The sequence below is a fragment of the Larimichthys crocea genome, chromosome XII (genome assembly GCF_000972845.2).
Source record: "Larimichthys crocea isolate SSNF chromosome XII, L_crocea_2.0, whole genome shotgun sequence".
In the NCBI taxonomy this organism is placed as follows: Eukaryota; Metazoa; Chordata; class Actinopteri; family Sciaenidae; genus Larimichthys; species Larimichthys crocea.
The window spans coordinates 28,413,127-28,430,548 of NC_040022.1; the positions used below are offsets into that span (position 1 = coordinate 28,413,127).

Consider the following 17,422-nt stretch of genomic DNA (forward strand, 5'->3'; position numbering starts at 1 on the left):
CAGTCAATGAATCATCTATGTTAAGCTTGAAAATTCAAAATGTGATTCTCAAAAGCAGAAATAAAAAGTATTGAAGGACTTTAAAGGTCCGGTGTGTAATGCCTGGATGCTACCAGGAGGCTCTTTTACGTGGTGACCGTGATGTTGTCTTGGTCCGTTCTCTATGTGGCTTCATTTCCCACCAGGAGCGTTTCATAAGTGCAGCATTTTGCCCTCCAGACTTTGTTAACCTGCTCAGACTTTTTCCTGGTTTATGAGTAAGATAAGATAAAATAGACTTAATCCCACACCGGGGGAAATTCACTCGTCACAGCAGCTTGTATACAAGGTACATATATATACAAGGTGGATAAATAATGACTCATAAATAATAAATATGTAGAAAAAGTCATGAAGTCCTGCTGGTGTTAAAGAGTGTGACAGCTGTCTGAATGAAGGACCTGTGGTAGATCTCCTTCTTATGGTGGGAGTAGCAGGCTGTAGCTGAAGGAGCAGTTTAAGGCCTTCCCCCTCCTTCAGCTACAGACTGCATAGAAAAATGAAAATGCCACCACAGTGTCATAGAAAGTTTTAAAGTCTTACACACAAGGACCTCAGTCTCCTCAGCAAGTGGAGACAATTTGAAAAAAATGACTCCAATTTCAACCAAACTAATGATTCAGCCGTTCTTCAGACCAATGCACTCGGCCAGAAAATATTTGGCGTTTTGATGAATTATTTAGAGACTCAAAACTCGTCTCACCACAGCAACACAAATGCTTATTGTTGGAATTGTTCTGTCAAAGGCTGCTCTTTGTCATACAAGTCAAATAAACTCCAGTTGTCCTTACTTTATACTTGCTGATGCTGTCAACAGAATGCGAGACAAACACTTTCAAAGGAAAGTGATTTGTGGTGTTGACAGAGTAGTTCAGAATACGTGCACCCAACATGGGGCTGGAATCCACGACCCTGAGATTAAGAGTCTCATGCTCTACCGCCTGAGCTAGCCAGGCTTGTGTATTTGTGTGTGTTGGTTAAATGGGTCACATTTCAGGGCTGTGTGGACACCAGCATGACCACACTCATGACAACTGTACTGAGGGTGAATGCTTATACAGCTCACCTGTTCAGATTATATTAAAGAATACAGTTATGCATAACTGAGAGCGTGGCCACTGCGTGGCACTGACAGTTGGGTACCAACCAGGCTTCATTCAGCTCCACCTGCGATCCATGTATTTTCCCATTTTTGGATTAGGCGGTGGAGGCAGGACTGCCAAGATGGTGACAGCCAGAGTCAACACACTCTGAGCTTCAAAACTGCTCTTTAAAAACGTATGGGTGTTGTCATGGAGACTATGTTCATGTTTTATACAGTCTATGGTTTGTTCATTCTGGGCTACTGTAGAAACATGGCAGTCAACATGGCAGACTGTCTGTAGATAAGTCTCATTCTAAGATTTTAATTTGAAAACATAGTCATGTATATTATATTCCATCATTAGAGCCCATAAATCTGACAAACTGCACCTTTAGAAGTTGAAATTTCAGTTCAGCTGATAGCATTGAATGAATCACATATCTATTTAAGTGTGAGCACTGAGGGAAACTGCAGTATCAGTTGAATTTTCAGCTATGAACAAAGCTGAAACATCACTTGAATTAATTTGTGATTAATCTGAGAAGTGAGTTAAAGAAGAGATGAATGCAGCTGTGTTGATCAAAGTAGTTGCAAATTGATTTTCCGTAGGCCCATTTTTACTTCAGAGCTATATCATATGTACTGTTTCTCCCAAGTGTTCCTTGCCTGCATAAAGCTGCTGGCATCACAAGCTGCAATCTGGGTCATTTATCCGCGGGATTAATGTGATAGGGCTACAGTGAAGCCTGCATATGGTGAGTCACTTTCAAATATGAAGAAGACATTTAAGAACTCATTTAAGGCCTCAGGTCCGTCAATGATCCACGTATTTTGCTGATATTTAGATTAACCAGGAGGTGGAAAAAGCATTACATCCAAGGTGGCGGTGGCTAACACTGCTTATTTTTGGCTTCAGGATAGCCCTTTGGAAACCTACAGGTTTTTACTCTTGTCCCAGCTAGCTCAGTCAGTTCCAATCCCACCTTGGGCAGTGATTGTTGAACTACTCTGTCCACTCCACAAATAACTTTCCCACAGATTTGTTGGACTCATGTTTTGTTAACAGCATCAGCAAAATGACAACAGTATGGGAAGTTAGACATTTGGTCCAAGTCTGCATGCATGACAATGAGCAGGCTTTGTCAGAAAAAAATTCAAGAGTACGCATTATTATTATTGTCATATACTGTATGAGTTTGTGAGTCTCAAAAAACACCAAACTATTTGTGGCCAAACTGCAAGGGCGTTGGTCTGAAGAACCACTGGATGTTACATCCACGTCTGTGCTGCCCATGTTGTTGCTCTCCTCTCCTTGTGTGTTTCTCCCTCCCTCCTAGGGGCTGATCCCAGACGAGGCAGCTGCTGCAGGGCACACCTGAAGCTCTTCTGTTCATCACTCTCCTGCTGAAATACTCTCTCTACTCTTTACAGTTCACCACACGGTAACTTCTCAGGTTCTTTGTTCTATGATCTTAGTGTTTTCTCAACTCCCTGTGATTTTTGAAGACTCACAGTTTTTGTTTTTGTTTTCCAGTTTTCCTTCTGCCTCCCAGAGTCCTGTGCCCTAGATCGCCTGCCCCTGCTCAGCACGCTGCTCCCCAGGACCGGCTCCTCTCCCGGACCCCCACCTCCCCATCGTCATCTGCCCTCACGAGTATCCCAGCTTCCCCCTCCTCAAATTCCCTGGACTCTTTGTGCCATCTGGACCTCCCTGCTCTTTAGCCTGTCTTACATCCCCAGTTGTTGAATAAACCCTGTTTGCTCGTAAAGTCAGCGTTTGCCTCTTTGGTCCACCTAGCCTCCCGTGATCACACTGGATCATTTATGTTTTGATGAAATCGGTTTCTCATAGACGTGTAATTCTCTTCAGTGTGGAAAAGTTTACAACACTAAACAATTCAAGGAATTAAGAAAATCTACATAGGAACACATGTCACTGCAGGGTTTCCATACTCATGAATTTATATAATGTATGTATGTAAAAGCCATTTTCACAGTCACAGCAAGTATGTCCACCACCGCAGTTGGTTTCTGCTCCGATGATGAATCTGGTTTTGGTGACTTACTCATCTCAATGATAATTTATTTTCAGGAGGATGTGCCAGATAATTACCGAAACATTCATTCACTGAGTCATTCCTGTCATTTTCGGTCTTGTGCTGTAGTCTACTGTTTGTGTGAGCCTGTATCGGTAATCTAAAGACCATCTTGTTCTGTTTGGCTGCTCGCTTTTTTGTGTTAGAAATGCATCCATCTCCCTCTTACCCGTACTACTACTTCATTTTCAGTCATCTGTGTGCTGCTTTGCCGACTTACATCATTTTCACGTGGACTGAAACAAACTAAATGAGGAAACTGCAGTTTTCTGAGTTTAGAAGATTCTGGCTGTAAGTAAGTCCATCATTAAATTTTTATTCCTAAATTGCATCAGTGGCAGAGTTGCTGAATATAACTCAGGGCTGAGGCTCTCTTGTCTTACTTCCTGTCAAGAGTATTCACCATTACGTTTTGATGTAACATACCTAAATATAATCATAGCATGTGGACCAACTGACACAGTGGATTACCTGTTCCACGAAACATCCTGATCCAATCAAAAGTCAAGTTTTTGAAAAATCTTTTGATTTTTTGGTAATTCGTCTATAAAAAAAAAAGACCAAGATTCTCACAGAAGATACAAAAGTGCAGAGTGGGCTGAAATAGTGCCGAGTTTTAGTATTACGAGCACTGTGGTTAATAATAATTCAAAATCTTGCCAAACATGCTGTGACTGGAATTTTCTTCTTCTTTTTTTTTTTTTTTACATAGGTTCATGTGTTTACTTGATTGAGAACTGACATGAGGATTTTCTTAATTCACTGAATTATTCAATGTTGTTTGGGATTTTATTTCATGTAAAACTCATACACAAAATTCATTTTGTTTCAGTCCATAGTTTAACTGTCCCATGCTAGTCTTCATGTTGTTTCGGAGACTTTTCTACACTAAAAAGAATTACATGTCTATGAGAATTTCATCGAAACATGAATGATTCAGTGGTTCTTCAGACTAATTCACGTAGGTTGGCCAGAAATGATTCGGCGTCTTTAGGGACTCACAGGAGTCTCAACCACAATAACATAAATACTTGTTATTGGATTTCTTTCTGACAAAGACTGCTCATTCAGTGTCTAACAGCTTTTGGACTTTGACCAAACGTCTGATTTGTCACACTTTATTTTGTTGATGCTGTTAACAGAGTGCGAGTACAGCACATGTAAGGGAAAGTATGTGGAGTGTACACAGTAGTTCAAAACACCACCGCCCAACGTGGGGCTCGAACCCACGACCCTGAGATTAAGAGTCTCATGCTCTACCGACTGAGCTAGCCGGGCGACATGTAGTGTGAAAATGGGTCACGTTTCAGGGCTGGGAACAGTCAGTCAGGCAGTGGGGGGTTGGGTTTCTGGGTCAACTCTGCTCACACCCCCGGCCATATTTTTTTAGATAAAGGAGACTGTAGTGGGTTATTATGCCTTAAAGGTTAATGGTTATTTTTAGTGAAATATTGTATGTGCATGCAAGCAAGTGCCATAACACAAGATACAGTGCTGCTCAAAAGTTTGTGAACCTCTTGAGCATTTTGGAGTTCTATTGTTTCACCCTGATTTCCTGATTGAATCAAAATCATTATTTCCTATATGAAATAACGGGTGCAGGTTTTTCAATTCAATATACTTTAAATCGTTTGTGTAGTCAAGACTAATTTAAAAAGAGTTTTTGGTCAACTTATGTAGGTGGAAAAGTTAGTGCACCCTGAGCTGCATTGGTTAAAACAAGCAGTTTAGTGGAATCAGGTGGGACAAATTGGTGTCTAAATGAACCACTGAAATGGACCAATAACATCAGAGATGTTTAGGGATGAAATTGTGCATCACTGATTGAAACAGAGATACAACCAGGTCACTTTAGTCTTAGGTGAACCCGTACAGGTAAATCATGCAAAGAGGAAGCGAGATCTCAGAGGACCTCAGAAAGAGGGTAGTGACAGCACATTTGTCTGGGGTAGCTATGAAGTCATCTCAAAACAATTTGAGCTTCATCGTTCCAACGTGAGGCAGATTATCTACAAATGGAGAGCACTGAAAAATACTACAACTCTGCCTAGAAGTGGATGCCCTTCTAAAATATTAACAACAGACACACAAGAAAAATGGTAATGGAAAATATCCTACAAAGTAGATGTGAGAGACTGCTGACTCATTACAGAAACCGCTTGGTTAAGGTTAGGAGTTGCAATATCCTATTAACTGAAGGGGTTCACATACTTTTGCACCCATGAAATCTGAGTTTTTCTTAAATCTACCGCTTTTTTAAAATAAAGAATGACAATATAACCATTTCTTCAGTTTGAGTCCATTATTTCCATTATATCTGCTCCCCATCAGCATTCGCCCACTGGCCTGAAAACCACCTCTTCTTCCTGGTTGTTCAAAATGCTGTGGCACAAACACTAACACTCCCTCGGATCTCGGCTAACAAAGTGAGCTAACATTAGCTTACAGCAACTACAGTTTACAACTACAAAGTGCGAAAATAGACATACAGGGCACAGAATGGGAATGACGGAGATGGATGGAGATACTATTCACTCAATTATACATCAGTGTAGCATCAACATCATTTTAAATCTGTTATTTTATGATAGAAAAGTTATACACTGTTGCTTTAAAGACTCTTTGTCTAATGACTACTTTCAATACATACAAGCTCTCTGGGAGCTTTCATCTCAACAAAACCTTGTGCTGTGAGAACTCACATGATCCTCACTGTTTGAGAGTGTACACAATAAGCTTTCAGGATGTAGATAAAAACACAAACACAAGAGCTGAGATTATGGAAGCACGGCACTCCCAAAATTCAAACAGAAACCTCAGACAGGCCTGCGCTGTTGAGGTAGAGGTGTGGCTCGCAGGGGAAGCCAGGAAGAAGGAGGATTTTGGTGCGAACATGATCCATGAGAGAAAATAGAAAATATCAGAATCCAAACATTGCTCTTGTTTCATGAACATTTGTGTTAATTCCCACCTTCTTAGGAGATCATGAGAAGGTTCTGTGGATAATATTAAAGCAGCTAAACAAAGATCAGTTGCATGCTTTATCGCTGAATGATTTGATAATGTCACGTTTGATGTATCGAGAAAAAAAAAATTCCCAAAGGGGACTAATGAAGTTCTTCTTCTTCTTCTTCTTCTTCTTCTTCTTCTTCTTCTTCTTCATTTTGATAGTCCGTGTGTTGTGTTTCTACTCCAAACAATACATTAGCAACTTGTCGGTTGCTGTTTGTTTCTGCAATTTACAACAATGTATCATCCCTTCTGAGTTGCAAGCTGTCTGATTGAGAATTTAAACCAACATTGCATAGAAATGTGTAGAGTGTAATACAACTGTCATAAATATGAACTGCTGTACATGTCTATTTGTTATGATTACATTACTCATGGTCAGAAACCAAGTGTAAGCAAGTGTAAAAACCCAAGACATAGCACCCAGCTAATATTAGTCACTCCTCTAACAGCAAGAAGGCCAGCTCAGAATCTGTCTTTCAGCCGTGTATTTCTGTTTTTATGACTATGGGGAGTGTTCCAAACACTCCCCATAGTCATAAAAATTCACAGTTTTGGCAGCCATTAGCTAACATTAGTTAACCGAAGTTATCCTAACCCTTCACCTGATTGAAGTCAATTTAGCATCAACGTGATTTTAAACAATGTTGCAATTACACATACAGGCAAGATACAATGGGTTTTCTAGTTCTTAAGTTTCCTTAAATCAAGCATATCGTTAGCTCAGGCTGGTTAGCTTCCTCAGCAGAATCTTCTTTGTGGGTTCTTCAAACAGCCCCACCAAGTCTAACTTCACAACCATTTGCCATGACTTGTCAGTCCTTGACACGAGTATCTCTGACTGAATTAGTAGTGTAAGAGTTGGGTAAAGTTATACCGTGGAGCCAGTAACCACGTCATTTCCTTAAAGTTAGGTTCCACTAGTGCAGCAGTGAGCTGTATATCATTCAGAGCTCTGACAAATGTTCATAGTCATAAAAGGTTTAGATGTATAGTAGTAATGAGTTAGCACTAGCTACACTACATACTCATCATGTTAACCAGTGTGTAACAGTAATATATTTGATCAAGTGTCGTGGGACCTAAGACTTGGTTCTCAAACCCAAATGAAGAATCATTCAACCTAAACAGTTGTACATCAACATATACTCACAGTTTTATATTGTTATTTCACTTTGAGCCATTTTAAGTTTACACAAACATACAGTATTACAAAAATAAAGTGTTTGAATGAATGAGAATAATGTTCTTAATGAGCGTCAGAAGAAATGATATATTCAGGGAGATTGCACAGAGAAGATACTGTCCGCTCAAATGAAGGGACAGATGTCACACACGTCTCTTCACTTACAAGCTTGTGCGGTGGTGAAATGAGAAAACCTTTTGTGCTTCGAGGCAGGGTGGGGGCAAGTCTCAGCGGATTCACATGTATGCACATTGCTGAAATAGCTCTCATATAAAATGTAAGTCCACCAATGAATATCATGTTTGAGAGTTGCCCTTTGGATTTTAAATTTGACCTTTGAAATGTTTTGTATAGCAAAAAAAGGGTGCTAACATAAATTAGACAAGGACAACACATGATGAGTTACCACAAGTAGACATAATATATCCTACCAGCAGGGGGCGATGTTGTAAATGAATCCAAAAGGTCACAAATGAGCCAAGGTTGCCCTTGAATCCACCCACAGTGGAGTAATGGCTCAGGTTCAGTAAAAGAGTAACGGTTGAAAGGTCAGTTTAAGGTGTGCTCGACATGTCATAGAGTTTAGGGGAACCAGACACCTAAATTGAACTTTTATTCTGTAATTAGGTTTTCTTCAATACACTATACACTGACCACGATTGAGCAGACAAAGCATTCAATGTTACACATGATTGTAGTGCAAAAAAACAACAAATATGACATGATATTGGATTTTATGATATTTTTGTATTTATTTATTATCTGTTATATTTTGTTTCATATTGACATTATGTCCATAGAGGTTGCTGAGTCTGGTTACAATGCCCCCTAATACATTTCTGGTTCCGGCACAACACCAGCGTTGCTCTCCATCAGCATTCCCCCTGCTCCAGGCCTGGAAACCTCTTCCTTCTTGAAGCATAAACATACTAGCACTCCCCCGGTGTTCTGAGCTCAGTCTTGGCAACCTGGCTAATAAACTGAGCTAACATTAGCTAACAGCAGCTACAGTTCGCAGTAGTATTATTTATCTATCAGGAAAGTGTAAAGAGTTGAAAGAGAGTTGATGCAGAGCAGTCAGAGGGCATCAGAGGGAAAACCAGAAAAGATTTTCTCCATAAAATATGATCCAGTTGAAACTCCAGACTGTTGGTAATGGTCCTAAAAAAACATCCTGATCAGTAGAGTCCAAGCACATCTGAAGATCCTCCAAGGCTTCACTCATCCATTCTTAGTTGTCCTCACAATTTGAACAATATATGTTATAATATTGCAAAAAATGTTTTTAAAAAAGCAATGAAAATCAAAAGAAAAACATCAATTCTGATTCAGATTTATTACCTCCTGTTTATCAAAATGTAAGACTACCTAGATATTTTCTGACACAGTGTATTTAGAAATAAAAGTCTAATCTACAAGACTACTAAACCACTGTGTACTGTTTACGTCCTCTCATTGATAAACCTGAATAAGAACTAGACTTGCAATGAAAGTACTAATTCTCAGTGACTCTCCTTCTTTCCATGATGACATGAATGCAGGTCAAACAAAGGAGCTGATGTAGATAAAGAAGTCATAGAGGGGATTTGAAGCTCTGAGTCAGTACAGACGGGGACTAGACTTGGCTTTAACATGCACTCAGACTGGTTCAATGAAGCCCATTCCTCTCTACTGCCTAAGCCTCTAGAGGTCACTATGCACCAGAAATCTCTTTTGCACACTCGGAGAAGAGCAGCACTGTGCTCTCATGTCATCAAGTCACTTCACACATCGTAATTTTTCGTCCGCGCTGGCTTATGTTTAAGTTTACAGGCCGTGTTCCTGATTTAAAGCTGTATTTAAACCACGCAGGGCTGTGTGACTGATGAGACCACCGAAGGAAGAGCCTCTTTCCACACCTTGATGTTTACCTTTCCTGTCAGCTTGTTTCCACAAAGGCAGCGAAGACTCTGACTGTTTGGGTCAGAGGGACTACAGCTGGGGAGGGCTGCATTCTCACCTCAACACCTCCCTCTGGAATGGGGGTGAAGGAGTAAGGAGACATTTAACAGCTGTATCCATAGGAACCCTCCACCTGTCTCATGCTTCTTTTTACATCCGTACACTGCCAAAAATCTCTGTTTTAACAAGTCATTAAGCCCATTATTGAGCCCACTTTTTTTTAATAGTTTGAGCTTTTAATCATATCATCAATCATCTTCAAAAGATGGAGTTTGCCCAGTTTGGTATTAACTTTAAATCACTTTAAATGACTGCTTAAAAAAAGTGATAAACCCACATAGAATGATCACCAACTCTGTTGCCTTCAGCTCTACAGTCGGTTTCAGCGTATTTTAGTGAATTGTTGCTGTTCATTGTACAGCCTGTAAGTTTTCTGTTATGTTTCAGTCTCATGGTTTTCCTCAGTGATGCTTCCAGGAGCAGCAGGAAGGTTTTTGCTTTTTTTAGCAATAAACTCTCAAAAGCCAATTCTACCTGTCCTGCATCGTACAGCATGCAGGCAAAGTTAGCAAGTACTTTGAAAACATAGTTTGGCAGCAATGCAGATATTTCTGCCAGGGAGCAGAAGGTTAGACAGTGTAAGTGGGCGTTCAGACAGGGACAGGCAAACCGGATGCCGGCGGAAGAGAAGTGAGCCAGATCCAACTTTTGGGAAAATGGAGCCCCACGTCACGCTCCGCAAGCCAATCAGTCACTCAGAAGAGAGAGAGAGAGCGCTTTGGTAGAGAGACATAGAGTAACAATAAGAGAGAGCGAGCGCCAGCCTTGATAAAGCTGTAAATCAGAGAAATAAAAAGTTATTTCCTCATTGTTTCACAGCGGTCACATTCAGCAGGTATAGACACGTCCAAGGCAACCTACCTCAGCTCCCCTCACCCCACCACCACCGCACTCCCCCACCACCGGTTTCCGGTTTTCCTGTCCCTGTCTGAGCGCCCACTTAAGGAGAGACTGGACTGAACAGAAATATGACCCTAAATGATGCTCACATTGTGCCGTATCACCTGGATGTGTGAAACGTTCACTAAATAAGTTGATAATATATCAGTGTTTCAGTAAAAGTTGGGTGTCATAGTTCATTCTTAGCTGACAAAATCATCTAACCAGTCTTTCAGAAAAAGCTAAGCTAGCTGTTTCAACCAGTTTCCAGTCTTAATGCTATGCTAAGCTATGTAATTGGCTGTAGCTTCATATTTACTGTACAGGGGTCATATCAGTCCTTAAGGTGTTGTGACAAATCTTCGCAGGGTAGTGCAGCCAAACCAACAGGGTACACGAAATAAAGAAAGCCAGAACACAACAGAGGGATTATCATATTTTAGTCCATGACATTCCAAGCTGACTGTTGAGCTGTTTGACCAGTTTGATCAGCTGATTGGCCGCACATTTCCCAAAATGTTGAACATTACTTTACCTGTGAACATAACTGACTGGTGTCAATGAAGTGGCACTTGAGCTCATCTCATGCGGCTGTGGTATGGCAGACAATGGGTCTACTGGAACCACTAGTCCGGGTAAAAGCTAAGCAGGTAAGTTATTTCCCCTTCGATCCCCAAAAACTTTTTTACCTTCTTCTTTTTGGGTGGTTGACCACAGGTCATCTCCTCTCCACTCCGGAAACAAAAAGCTCAAGCTGGGCCGAAATACCGTGCATCGTCGGTCACCAAACAATAGGTCAGGATGGAGAAACAGGGGAGGTGAGAATAGGAGGGCGCACACTCAAGAGACAAACAGTGGGAGGTTAGTGGAGGATAAAAGTTGGGTGGGGGGCTGAATCAGAGTCCCTGAGGTGCTATGTCCCCCTCACACTTTCCACAATGTAGAGCAAACACCACAAGTGATTTGGCCTGACAATTGGAGGGGTGTTACCCAATCACAACTGATAATCTCAACCAACTGCTGTTTGTGTGGTGTTTTTAAAGTAAAGTAAGTAATAGTACCATTACCTCCCTGAGTTAAAATAATAAGCAGTCTGGTGACGCTCAGTGTTCAGTCCAAACTGTCACGCTCTAAATGAAAACACGTTTTTTCCCCGCAGGCTTTCTCCCAGTTATCTCCCATCAGATATGTTCACTTCCCCTGCTCTATTCAAAAATGAGTCACCTATTAACAGTACATTGTTTTCAGCAATGACCCTTTTAACCTATCACTGACCTGACAGCCATGCAGTTTCATCTAACAAGTGTTCTTTGAAATGCAAATTTAACAACACCCACACATGCACAAACACCATAGTCCTCTCAGCGCCATTGTACTGAAGCGGTTCCCTTTTCAACTCCAGCCAGCAAATGATGATGATCAGACATTTTAGATGTTTTGTTGACTTTTACTAACAGGATTGATTGAAGTGGTTTGCCTTCAGGCTGTTGGTGCAGATGTACAACCCTTAGTATGTGACACTTAGTTTATATTAGACTGACATTGAAAAGATATTGAATATCTTGATGATGAAGGGCTCTTTCCGATTGCAGCTACTCACAACAGGCTTAAAAACACAGTTTATCTAACTTTGTGTTTATTCATGATGGGTTTGATTGACATTTACCTTTCAGGTGTACTGATACATTCAACTCAGTTTAGTTTAGTTGTTGTATCCTTGTCATCTTAGCTCAGCAGAATAGCCGCAGCTTCTTCCTTGTGCAAAACCTCTTTTTTTAACTTAACTTATGTAAGCAAAGATCAGATCAATATTTATACAATCTACGTTCTTTTTAGGTTCATAACCTTGTTGCAACCCAAAAAAAAGCTAGCTAGCCAATGTTCAAATGATAATGTAAGAGGCACTTTTATCTATTGAAATGTGTTGCTGGAATATGTTACTGGAATCTGGTAGACTGGTGAATGTGTTTTGAGGACTAGATAAAGGCTAAGGAGCTGCCAACACTAATAGAATTCCATCAGTCAAGCGTCACTGCAGAGTTTTAGAGTCTTTTCATTTCGACAGTCATATTTGACATATGGCTTTTGCTCTGGTTATTTGGTGGTCTGTTGATGTGCATGGAGTTTGATTTATAAGAAGTAAATATGCTGATGCATCCTTCCATCCACCCCCGCCGTGTTCCTTCCAACTGTTTGAACAGCTGGGCTTTCTTTATCACTGCTCTGGACCCACCGCTGATTCTTCGTGGTGGGAGGGGTAAGTGAGGTGAGTATGTGAAGGTGGGGGGTCCTGGGGTTGGAGGTTCTCAGCAGGAAGGAGGTCTGGTGTGACTACTGCCTTGTTTGGCAGAACACAGCCAGAGTCAAGAGAAACGCACACACACCATCAACAGCAGACTCTCCCAGTACTGCAAGAGTCTGATAATCGTGACACTAATGCAGCAGAAGGTAAAAATAGAACAATGTCTAACAAAGAACATTCTACTGAGATTCTATGGACGCATCTCTCTCCCTACTTTCCTGTCTGTTTTTGACCGTCCTGTCAAATAAATGCAAAAAAAACCCCCAAAAAAGTAAAAGTAAACAGGGTTAGGGTTAGCCTTAAACAATAAAAAGACATTGCAAGGCAAAGTTCTCATGAAACAGGAAAGTTTTAGCAGCTACTAAGCTTTTCAGCCTAGATTTTGGGACTACCTGACAAAAAGGTTGATTGACCACAGAGGTCTCACCAAGGTCAGCTGACACAATACCGTAAAGTGCACCTGTCTATGTAGTGCTTTGAGGTGATTAAAATAATACAATTAATTCTACATTCATTTGGACCAATTGGAGCCAGGACACAGAAGAGCAACTCACTGTGTGAACAATGACTTTTACTTGGAGCTTTGCCTTTTGCAAAGAGAGAGGATCTGCTGAAGTGTCCTTCAGCAAGGCAAAGAATCATTGAAGACTTATTTGAGCCATGTACAGTAAGAATTCAGGGGAAGGGGGAGGAAACAGCATTGTAGATATCCACACCCTGGTTTTCTTATACAATTCATCATGTCCCTGCATGCCTACAATTTCCTTTTGCCTCACTTTGAAATGTGACCATTCGGAACAGATATAACCTATCTGTTATCTATCTATCTATCTATCTATCTATCTATCTATCTATCTATCTATCTATCTATCTATCTATCTATCTATCTATATATATATATATATATATATATATAATAAACAATAAAACACAATCAAATCTCCAGTGAAATTAAACAAAACACTTTTTTTTGTAGCTGACTGCACGTTGCCTGGCCTGTTTAGTACGTATTCATGTGTATCAACATTTGAAACACGCGTACACACTAATTAAGTCGAGCCTCAGAGTACATTGTGAAATAAACATCAGTGGGGTAAAGTGCAAAAGGTTGATTGGGAAGTTAAATTAGATATTGAACTGACTTGTCTGTATGGTCAGTGTGTCTGCGTGCAGCAGGGTATTGCTGGATAAAAAGCATGCCAATGTAAGAACTAACAAATACAAGAAAACTGGGTTGCAAAGGCGCTGCAGTTTCACCTCAGGGTGAAAGATAATTACAATCATTCCTTGGGCAAAAGTCCTATATGCTCTAACCTTGAACCCGAGGTGAATGTTAATATGCTGTGTCTGCTGCGCTTGGTGCATTTAGATAACTGATGTTGATGTCGCCTGATCTCCATATCGAGAGTGAAATTTCCCTTTATGTGAAAAGCAAGACAGGACTATGAACCTGCTCCAAGCCAAAGGTGTTGAGAAGAAAAGTGTCCTCTCCTTGGTTTTTAGACAGTGTGTGTGCGTGTCTGTGTGTGTTTTTGAGGGGGGATGAAATTATGGGGTGAAAGGACGCATGTTGACAAATCATATGGCCATCAGTCTGGGCCACCTCACTCCATGCCAAAGTGAGACGTCCCATTAATTATAAGAGGCAGGCATCCTAGCCGAGCTCCACACACTGCCTCATTTATCCCCGCTGACCAGTTCACACAGCAGACATTTTGTTTTGCAGGCTCTGAGAGTTGTAATTGGTGGCGGCCACACAACGCAGACTTTAACACGGGCCACTTTGGAGCCTCTCAGCCACCCGTCAGCTTCAACCTCACACAGGCTTAGCCTTGACAACACATACACTGTTCTGACGTTAAAATGCTCCTGTGTTGGGTGGTGAGAACATTATATGGCCCGACACCTGGTATGAGGCTTAATGCAGCACGGCCCAATGATCCTCTCCTTGTCAGACATAACATGAAATGTTTTCATTCAAATAAATGACTGACTGCTGTTGTGTAACACTGATATACAGCCAGTTTATGAAAGCTCATCAGTGTCCAGTGGCTTATTTGTCCTCCTGCACATTATTGATGATTGAATTAATGGTCAGACCTCCAACTCATTAAATTCATGTAGAAATTCAGATTCAACAGTCAGAAAGCAGTTACAATAATAAAATCATGCAACAGAAGTTTTGTAACCAACCAAAAAAAACAGCCAGAACTCCCAATGGTCTCTGACCAGATTCCGTAAGAAGATTTTCTCTGGACCTCCTCTGTGAAGCTGATGTGGCTGTAGAGGGCATGCATGCGATTAGTCTGGAGTAAACTGAAGAAAAAACGGAGTTGTTTCCTGCGTTCACTGACATATTTGGTCACTTGGGTGCAGCGAAACAATACAGACACTGACATACCATCATCTTATAAAATTGATAAGTTGCTTATTTACACATGCAGACAGCAGAGATGGAGCAACATTAGCATTCTTTTTGAAGCCACATTTCCGGTCACCCAACCAATGTAAGTCCAATGTCTTTGAGAAATATCTAGCTTTTTTCAGCTGCTAGTTGCTAACATTGTTTTGTCTGTTGTTTGCATGCTGCGGCTGTGAAATGAGGTTGACGAGATCTGTGAGCTGTGGAACCAAAACAATGAGCTGAGAGGTGCTAAAACGCTCCATAAAGTTTTTTTTTTGTTTTTTTTCTGTTGTAGATTTGTAACTATAAGCAACCCCTTTCATATTATACATAATAATGTCATGCGTTGTTGACATGAAAACACTGATCAGGGCAGCTTTAACGTCAGCAGTGATTGCTCAACCGACGAAGAAAAGAGCGCTGCCTACAGAAAGTAAAGCTTGAAAATGGAATGGGTCTCAATTTCGTATCACATTCAGAAATGCAATGATACTTTTAATCTGATGATAATATGTTTTCCATTCTGTTTTATTCTGCTCTTTAAAATAAGCAACGTCCACTGGAAACACATATGCACACTCAGACATACCTTCCCTGCCATTCCATCCCTTTACTGTATGTTGTTACTGGCAAAGAGCGATACCTGGAGCTAGGCATGCTGGGTAGACATTTTTCAGCACGTTACTATTCTGAGTATAATGTCTGGCTGCCAGCCACGTGCAGCATTAGCAGCTCAGCGAGCTCACTGCCAACATCTGTATGCGCTTCGCACACACTGCAGAGGTTCTGGCACCGCCACTTGACTGACGGTCCGACCTACAGCTCCACATACCTCCAAAACTTATACTCCAAACTGTCTGAGGGTGTTTGGGGGGGCGGCAGTGTGCAGTGAGGGGTATGGGAGGTGTTTCACAGCCAGAAAAACATCTATCATGCAGGCGCCGCTGTGACCAAACAAATGAGCGGCGGCTAGAAAATATGATTTCACCAGGAGAGGAATGCGAGAGCTGACTGCTGTAGGCTCCGTAAGCTGCGCAGAAAGAAGGCATGATGGGATCAGGGTTGTCTGCTGTAGGGATGATTCCAGGGGCCTATAGCTGGGGAGAGCCTTTAGGTGCTTAGGGGCGACCTGGACAGATATTTCCAGCTACGCCCTTTGATGAGACATTTCAGGTTGTTCAAAAGAAGGGAAGAGTAATGAACAATTCGCACTGGAAGGAGTGAAATTATCTCAAACCACTGTCAGATTTTTTGGCACATACTTCAAGAAGAAGTCAGATTTTCTCCTTGGGCTCTAGATAAACCACATGTCAAGCTAGAGGGAGGTGTTGTTGCTGTCTGGTGTTGGTTACCAGTGTGAGGCCTCAGCAGAGGAGACCATGAGGAAGCAATCAGCCCATCGATGAGTGGGCCTGTTGGGACGGTGCAATCCCCCACTCTCTGCTCTCCGAAAAAATCCTGCAGGAGTCTACAGGGATCTAATCAATCACAGAGAGCAGGAAAAATACTCCAGCATGCCATTCCTGCCCTAGATTCCTGCTAAGTTTGTGTTTTTGTTTGTGTTTTTCCCCGCTGAGAAGAAGTCGGCACGCCGAGGCGCTGAAAAAACATCAGATTCCTCAAGGAGAGGAAAGTTATTATCGGTGGTGTTGATCAGCTGAGTCTAACGGGACATTTTCTCTACTTTTAGTTATTCAGCTGCAGGCGAGAATTTGATTTCATTATGTTTCACCCAGGTTACACTGGATGAGCCAAATGCAGTATATTAAATTGAATCATTTGTTCAAATCAGATTAAACTGCTCTTTGCACAAATAAGTTTATATTGCTGATGTAACAAACTATAACAGCAGGAAGTGGAAGTTTTTGTTATTTTTCAGGAAAATTAAATCACTTTGATGTATGTCCTTAAGTATAGAATCAATACATTGTCCAACAGCCAGTTTCTTTCTGGCACGATCCAATTTATTGACAACCTTTAATTAAAAATGACTGAAGACAGGAGAAAGCGGAGCAGCAGGAATGGTTGCATGCAATATTTTTGCCAAATTGTTTAACCAAACTATGTTCAATAAAACAATTATATGTGTGATTAAATGCCTCTATCACATCTCTCACCAGGAATAATGTGTGCTTGAATAAGCTTAGATCAGATTGGGGGGGTATGCCCTTTCTGAATACAAAGGAGTTGGATACCTGACCTAAGGATGCGTCTCACACCTACAGAGGCAATAAAGCATTCACAGGGCAACTTTCAAATAGACAATAGGAATGCTTATCACAAATCATCTGCATTGTCAGAGCGGAAAGTCTACTGAAGTCTGTTTACTCAAAGTGAGGTCTGGTACTGAATGATGGGGCATTACTAGATGTTTATTGTCAACATAACATCACACCATGTGCATTAATTTATCGTGCCCAGT

General features: G+C 41.1%; 1 non-coding gene across 1 annotated transcript; it reads right to left on the minus strand.

Annotated features, from left to right (window-relative positions):
* Positions 1-4,424: 4,424 nt before the first annotated feature.
* trnak-cuu (transfer RNA lysine (anticodon CUU)) lies at positions 4,425-4,497 on the minus strand. Its single transcript has one exon. It is a non-coding gene; the product is annotated as a tRNA-Lys (tRNA).
* Between the last annotated feature and the right edge of the window lie 12,925 nt (positions 4,498-17,422).